At 40.0% G+C, this 8,034-nt stretch overlaps 1 protein-coding gene across 1 annotated transcript in view; it reads left to right on the forward strand.

Annotated features, from left to right (window-relative positions):
• Positions 1-8,034, forward strand: part of LOC103194306 (5-hydroxytryptamine receptor 5B-like) — a 28,925-nt gene that overhangs the window by 16,332 nt on the left and 4,559 nt on the right. The gene's annotated exons all lie outside the window — the stretch shown is intronic.

Raw genomic sequence — 8,034 nt, forward strand, 5'->3', positions numbered from 1 at the left:
CCTTGCTGGGTTTTTTTTTTGTTTCTCTAGAGAACCCAATCTAACACAATGGGACAGCTGAGCAAAGTTTTGTTGTTATACATAAGGTTGCCATGAATCAGAATGGACTCTGATGGAAGTTAATAACAACAACAATGTACACAGGTGATCAATAAATGTTTGAGGATTTATTGTCTGGCAGATTTGATTTTTAATTAATTTTAGATGGGAAAGCCCCAGATTCTATAGAGAGGTTCAAGTAAACTCATTTTTTTACATCGTATCTCAACTTGCTGTTAGGAGCCATTGAGTCAGTTTCTACTCATAGTAACCTTATGTATAACAGAACGAAACACTGCCTGGTCTTGTGCCATCTGCACAATCATTGCTGTGCTTGAACCCCTTGTTGCAGCCACTGTGTCAATCTGTCTCATTGAGGATCTTCCTCTTTTTTTGCTTCCTCTTTTTTACCAAGCATGATATCCTTCTCCAGGGACTAGTCCCTCCTAACAACATGACCAAATTATGAGAGATGAACTCTGACCATTCTCACTTCTAAGGAGCATTCCAGATGCCTTTTTTTCCAGGACAGATTAGTTCATTCTTATGACAGTCCATGGTATTTTCACTATTCTTTGCTAACTCCACAATTTAAAGGCATCAGCTCTTCTTTGGTCTTCCTTATTCATTGTCCAGCTTTCACATGCATATGAGATGATTGGGTCAGGTGCACTTTAGTCTTCAAAGTGACATCTTTGCTCTTTAACACTTTAAAGAGGTCTTTTGCAGCAGATTGGCCCAGTGCACTGTGTCATCGTCTGATTCCTTGACTGCTGCTTCCATGGGCATTGATTGTGGATCCAAGTGACATGAAATCACTGACAATTTCAATCTTTTTTCCATTTATCATAATGTTGCTTATTGGTCCAGCTGTTAAGACTTCTGTTTTATGTTGAGGTGTAATCCAAACTGAAGGCTATAGTCTTTGATCTTCATCAGTAAGTGCTACAAGTCATCTTCCCTTTCAGCAAGCAAAGTTGTGTCATTTGCATATTGCAAGCTGTTAATAAATCTTCCTTCAATCCTAATGCCATGCTCTTCTTCATACAGTCCAGCTTCTCAGATTATTTGCTCATAATGGAGATTGATTAAATATGGGGAAAGGATACAACCCTATCACACATCTTTCCTGACTTTGAACCATGTTGTTGTTGTTGTTATGTGCCGTTGAGTCGGATCTGACTCATAGCGACCCCTCCTTGGGTTGCTGAGGCAGTATCACTATGGAAGTAGATTGCCCAACCTTCCTTCCGAGGAGTGGCTGGTGGGTTTGAACCGCCAGCCTTCTGGTTAGCAGTCAAATGCCTTAGGCACTATGCTACCAGAGCTCCTTTAAACCAAGTAGTTAAACCATGTAGTATCTCATTATTCTGTTCAAACAACTGCCTCTTGATTTATATACAGGTTCCTCATGAGCACAATTAAGTGTTCTGGAATTCCCATTCTTTGAAATGTGTAGTAGTTAAGGTTGGGTGTCAACTTGGCTGGGTTGATTTTGAGTGGTGTAACTACATGTAGTTATTCCTCATGATGAGATTGGGTGTGGTGTAATCAACTCCATGGGGAATATGCTGTGAGATATTAATCAGTGGAAGCAGAGTTGCTTTCCGGGTGTGGCCTGCTTCCAGTATTCATGGAAGAGCTTTTGGAAAGGTTTTTTGGCACCTCTGCATCCTACATTTGGACAAGTCTTCATCTCACTGGCTTGCTGTGCTGCCTGCTGATCGTGGGGTATTCCTGGACTTGAGCCAGTGGTCTGCTATGATGCATGCCAGTCTTGGAATTGTTGACTTTGCAGCTGTGAGCCAACAATCTGCACTTTACTTGTCGACCTTGGGGGCATCACTCTCAGCAGCCAGTAGCCATCTGAGTCAGGAGACACATCTAGCTCTAGTGGGTCTAGAATAAGAGGCAGAGATGAAACCTAAGGTCAAGGGGCTTTTAGCCAGCCTCTAGAGCCAGCACTCTGAATTTGGACTTCTAGCTTCCTAAACTGTAAGAGAATAAATTCCTGTTTGTTAAGCCATCTGCTTGTGGTATTTCTATTACAGCAGCACTAGAGAATCAAGACACAATATTATCACACAATTATAATTTGTTATGATCCACACAGTCAAATGCCTTTGCATAGTCAACTACAGGTCTTTCTCATATTCTTTGCTTTTAGCCAAGATACATCTGACATCATCAATGATATCTCTAGATCCATGTCCTTCTGAATTTAACTTGAATTTCTGGTGGTTTCCTATGTACTGCTGCAACCATTTTTGAATTATTTTCAGCAGAATTTTACTTGCATGTGATATTAATGATATTTTGATGATTTCTACATTCTTTTGGATCACCTTTCTTTGGGATTGGAACAAATATGGATTTATTCAAGTCAACTGGCCAGGTACTTGTCTTCCAAATTTATTGACATAGATGGGTGAGTGCTTCCAATGTTGCATCTGGTTGCTGAAACATCTCAATTGGTATGCTGTCAATTCCTGGATCATTGTTTTTCACTGGTGCCTTCAGTGCAGCTTGGACTTGTTCCTTCAATACCATCAGTTCTTGATCATATGCTACCTCCTGAAATGACTGAATGTTGACCAATTCTTTTTGTTACAGTGACTCGGTATGTTCCTTCCATTTTCCTTTTATGCTTCCTGCATTATTCAGTGTTTTGCACATAGAATCCTTCAGTAATGCAACTGCTTGAATATTTTCTTCAGTTTTTTCAGCTTCAGAAATGCCAAGTGTGTGCTCCCTTTTGGTTTTCTAACTCCAGTCATTGGCACATTTCATAATAATAGCTTACTTTGTCTTCTTGAGCTGCCCTTTGAAATCTTCTGTTCAGTTCCTTTATTTCATCATTTCTTCCACTCATCTTAGCTACTCTTTGTTTGATAGCAAGTTTCAGAGTCTCTTCTGACATCCATTTTGGTCTTTTATTTCTTCCTTGTCTTTTTAATGACCTTTTGCTTTGTCATCTCACAACTCTCTGGTCTTCAGTCACTGGTGTTCATAGAGTCAAATCTTTTCTTCAGATGGTATGGTAGTTAAGGTTGTTGTCAACTTGGCTGGGCCTAGTTGAGTGGCTGGGCAGCTGATGGTAGTTATTCCCCATGATGAGACTGCCAATCAACTCCATTACGGAATCTGCTGTGAATAACTGAGTAGTAGCTGCTTTAGGCATGTGATCTGCTTCCTGTATATAAGGAGAAGCTTTGAGATTGGTCTCTACCCTCTTGGCACACATGAACCCTGCATGTAGCCAGGTTGTTCTTCAACAGCCTGCCATGCCTTGCCAATCTTGGACTCCATTTGGACTTGAATTAGTGGCCTGCCATGTTGTTTGGTAACATTGGGACTGTGCCTCTTCACTTGTCAAACTTGGGCTTGTCAGCCTCAGAAGCCAGCAGCTATCTGAGTGAAAAAAAGTCTCCAGCTTCAGTGGGCTGGGAGCAGGAGGCAGAACTGAAGGCCAAGGCTGAGGGGCTTTCACACAGCCCCTAGAGCCTGGCACTTTGAACTCGGACTTAAAGCCTCCAAACTATGAGAGAATAAACTTTTGTTTGTTCAAGCCATCCTATCTGTAGTATATTCTTGTCAGAGTGGCACTAGGTAACCAAAACAGATGGTCTCTAAATTTAGATGAGATATATAAACAAGGTTGTATTTTGGCTCTCATGGACTTGTTTTAATTTTCTTCAGTTTCACTTTGAACTTGCATATGAGCAATTGGTGGTCTGTTCCTCAGTCAGCTCCTGGCCTTGTTCTGACTGATGATATTGAGCTTCTCCATTTCTATTTCCACAGCAATAGTAGATTTGATTCCAGTGTATTCCATTTGGTAAGGTCCATGTGTATAGTTCCTTGTTATTGTTGTTGTTATGTACCGTTGAGTCGGACCCAACTCATAGTGACCCCTCCTTGGGTTTCTGAGGCAGTATCACTACGGAAGTAGATTGCCCCATCTTCCTTCCGAGGAGTGGCTGGTGGGTTTGAATCACCAGCCTTCTGGTTAGCAGTCAAGTGCCTTAGGCACTATGCTACCAGAGCTCCCGTATAGTTCCTTAGCAGAGAGAAGCCTTATAGACCTTGATCAGACAGACTGGGCCATGCATCTTAGTTCTGCCTTTCTCTGCTTGTGTAGTACTTGGCCATGGGATTCAACCTTTCCAACCTTCTGTGTATTCAGAGCACCTATCCTTTTGTAGCAGAACTGGAAGTTATCAAGGACTACTGGTTATATGGATTCAACAGTCTGCATTCTTGTCTTCAGATAAGCAAATTCTCAACACAAAGTCATCTCTGTCTAATGGCTAATGAATGAGTTTTGGTGGTATGGCGATTAAGGCATTTGGCTGCTAACCAAAAGCACAGTGATTCAAACTCACCAGTTGTTCCTTGGAAGAATGATGAAACAGTTTTCTTCTGTAAAGATTTATAGTTTTAGAAACTCAGTAGGGGTCACTATGAGTCAGAATTGACTCGATGGCAGTAAGTTTGGTTTTGGTTTGGAATGGCTAATCTTCATAAGCATTTCTTCATGTGCTGGTTGGCTGCCTGAATATCTTCTTTGTTGAAGTGTCTATTCATGTCCTCTGCCCACTTTTTAATTGGATTGTTTTAAAGTTGAGGTATTGAGGTTTTCTATAAATTTTATGTAAAATTTAGAGATAAGTCCCTTGTTGGATATGTCATTGCCAAATATTGTTTTCCAATCTATAGATTCTCTTTTTACTCTGTTGGAGAATTCTTTTGATGTACGTAAGAATTTAACTTTTAGAAGGTCCCAGTCATCTAGTTTATTTTCTGCTGTTTGTACATTTTTGCTTATGTTTGACCATCTATTTATGCCCTAAATTAGGGACCCTAAGTTTGCCAAAACAAGGCAAGGAGCTGACTGTGGATTGGACTATCAATTGCTCATATGCAAATTCAAGTTGAAGCTGAAGAAAATTATAAGAAGTTCACGAGAGCTGAAATATGACTTTAGTTATATCCCACCTGAATTTAGAGACCAGAAAGACTTGACTTATTGAACATTAATGACCAAACACCAGAGGAATTGTGGGATCACATCAAGAACATCATCCATGAAGAAAGCAAAAGGTCATTAAAAAGACACGAAAGGAAGAAAAGACCAAAATGGATGTCAGAAGAGATGGTGAAAACTTGCTTTTGAATGGAGAGTAGCTAAAGCAAATGGAAGAAATGACAAGATAAAAGAGCTGAACAGACGATTTCAAAAAGCAACTCGAGAATACAAAGTACTATAATGAAATGTGCAAAGACCTGGAGTTAGAAAACCAAAAGGGAAGAACATGTCTCAGCATTTCTCAAGCTGAAAGAACTGAAGAAAAAATTTAAGCCTTGACTTGCAATACTGAAAGATTCTATGGGCAAAATATTGAATGATGCAGGAAACATCAAAAGAAGATAGAAGGAATATACAGAGTCACTGTTTGAGAAAAAATTGATTGATGTTCAGCTATTTAAGGAGCTGGTATATGATCAAGAACCAGTGATAATGAAGGAAGAAGTCAAAGCTGCACTGAAGGAACTGGCAAGAAAACAAGCATCCAGGAGTGGATGGAATGCCCACTGAGATGTTTCAACTAATGGAGGCCATGCTGGAGGCACTTACTTGTCTATACCAAGTAATCTGGAAGACAGCTACCTGGAGAACTCACAAGAGATACATATTTGTACCCAACAAACAGGTTATCCAACAGAATGTGGAAATTATTGAACAATATTATTAATATCACACACATAAAATTTTGCTGAAGACAATTAAAAAATGGTTATAGCAGTATATTGACAAGGAATTCCCAGAAATGCAAGCTGCATTCAGAAGAGGACATGGAATGAGGGATATCATTGCTGAGGTCATATGGATCTTGACTAAAAGCAAAGAATACCAGAAACATGTTTACTTGTGTTTTATTGACTATACTAATGCATTTGACTATGCAGATCATAACAAATTATGGGTAACATTGCAAAGAATGGGAATCCGAGAACACTTAATTGTGCTCATGAGCAACCTGTACATAGACCAGGAGGCTGTCATTCAAAGAGAACAAGGGGATATTGCATGGTTTAAAATTAGGAAGGTGTGCATCAGGGTGGTATCCTGCCACCATACTTATTCAATCTGGATACTGAGCAAATAATCAGCGAAATTGGACTATATGAAGAACATGGCATCAGAGTTGGAGACAGACACATTAACAACCTGCAATACACAGATGACACAACCTTGCTTGCTGAAAGTGAAGATGATTTGAGACACTTACTGACGAAGATTAAAGATTATAGCCTGCAGTGTGGATTACGCCTCAACATAAAGAAAACTAAAATCCTCACAAGTGGACCAATAAGCAGCATCACGATAAATAGAGAAAAGATTGAAGTTGTAAAAAATTTCATTTTATTTGGCTCCACAATCAACACCCATGGAAACAGCAGTCAAGAAATCATATGTCATATTGCACTTGGCAAATCTGCTGCTGAAAAGCAAGGATGTCACTTTGAAGATTTAAGGTCCACCTAACTCAAGCCATGGTATTTTCAATTGCCTCATATGCATGTGAAAGCCAAACAATGAATAAGGAAGACCAAAGAAGAGTTGATGCTTTTGAATTGTAGTGTTGGCAAAAAATACTGAAAATATCATGGACTGCCAGAAGAATGAATACATCTATCATGCACGAAGTGTAGCCAGAATGCTCCTTGGAAGTGAGAATGGCCAGACTTCGTCTCTACCTACTTTGGTCATGTCAGAAGGGAACATTCCCTGGAGAAGGACATCATGCTTGCTAAAGTGGAGGGTCAGTGAAAAAGAGCAAGATTCTCAATGAGACTGATTGACGCAGTGGCTGCAACAATGGGCTCAGGTATAGCAAAAATCGTGAGGATGGTGTACGACCCGGCAGTGTTTTGCTCTTTTGTACATAGAGTTGCTATGAGTTTGAGCCAACTCAATGGCACCTAACAACAACAACAGGAAGTTTGCCCCAAGTTTTTCTTTGATGAACTTTATAGTTTTACATTTAGGTCTTTGATCCTTCTTGAGTTAGTTTTTGTGTATGGTGTGAGATATGGATTTTGTTTCATTTTTCTGTAAGTGGATATCCAGCTTTGCCAAACCATTTATTAAAGATACTGCCTTCCCCCATTTAATGGGTTTTGGCCCTTTGTCAAAGATCAGCTGTCCATAGGTGGATCATTTTCTGGGTTCTCTATTCTATTCCACTGGTTTGTTCTGTATGTCTGTTGTCATTCCAATACCAGGCTGTTTTGTCTACTGTGGCTGTATAGTAGGTTTTGTGACCAGGGATTTTGAGACCTCCTACTTTGTTCCTCTTCTTCAGTAATGCTTTGCTTATCTGAGGTCTTGTTCCTTCCCATATAAAATTAGTGATTGAATTTTCCATGTCTTAAAGAATTCTGATTGAATCTAGATTGCGATTGCATTAAATCTACAGATTGCTTTGTTGTTGTCAGTTGCTGTCAACTTGGCTCTGACTCATAGCAACCCTATATACAACATGACCAAAGTATGTGAGACACAGTCTGGCCGATTTTGCTTTACTCCAGCTGCTCTTCTTCCAGGACAGATTTTTTTGTTCTTCTGACAGTCCATAGTATTTCCAGTATTCTTTGCCAGCACTACAACTCAAAGGCATCAACTCTTCTTCAGTCTTCCTTATTTATTGCCCAGTTTCACATGTGTATGAGGTGATTGAAAATACCATGGCTTGGGTTAGGCACACCTTAGTTTCAAAGTGCTATCTCTGGTCCTTAACACTGGGCAGCAGATTTGCCCAGTGCAAAAAGACACCTGATTTCTTGACTGCTGGTCCATGGCTATTGATTAGGGTGTCTGGTGGTGTACTGGTTAAGGTATTCAGCTGCTAACCAGAAGGTCTTTGTTTGAACCCATCAACATCTTCATGAGAGAAAGAGGAGTCAGTCTGCTGCTGTACAGATTTACAG

This window comes from Orycteropus afer, unplaced genomic scaffold (assembly GCF_000298275.1).
Source record: "Orycteropus afer afer isolate SDZICR_OR568_19922 unplaced genomic scaffold, OryAfe1.0 scaffold00004, whole genome shotgun sequence".
Classification (NCBI taxonomy): Eukaryota; Metazoa; Chordata; class Mammalia; order Tubulidentata; family Orycteropodidae; genus Orycteropus; species Orycteropus afer.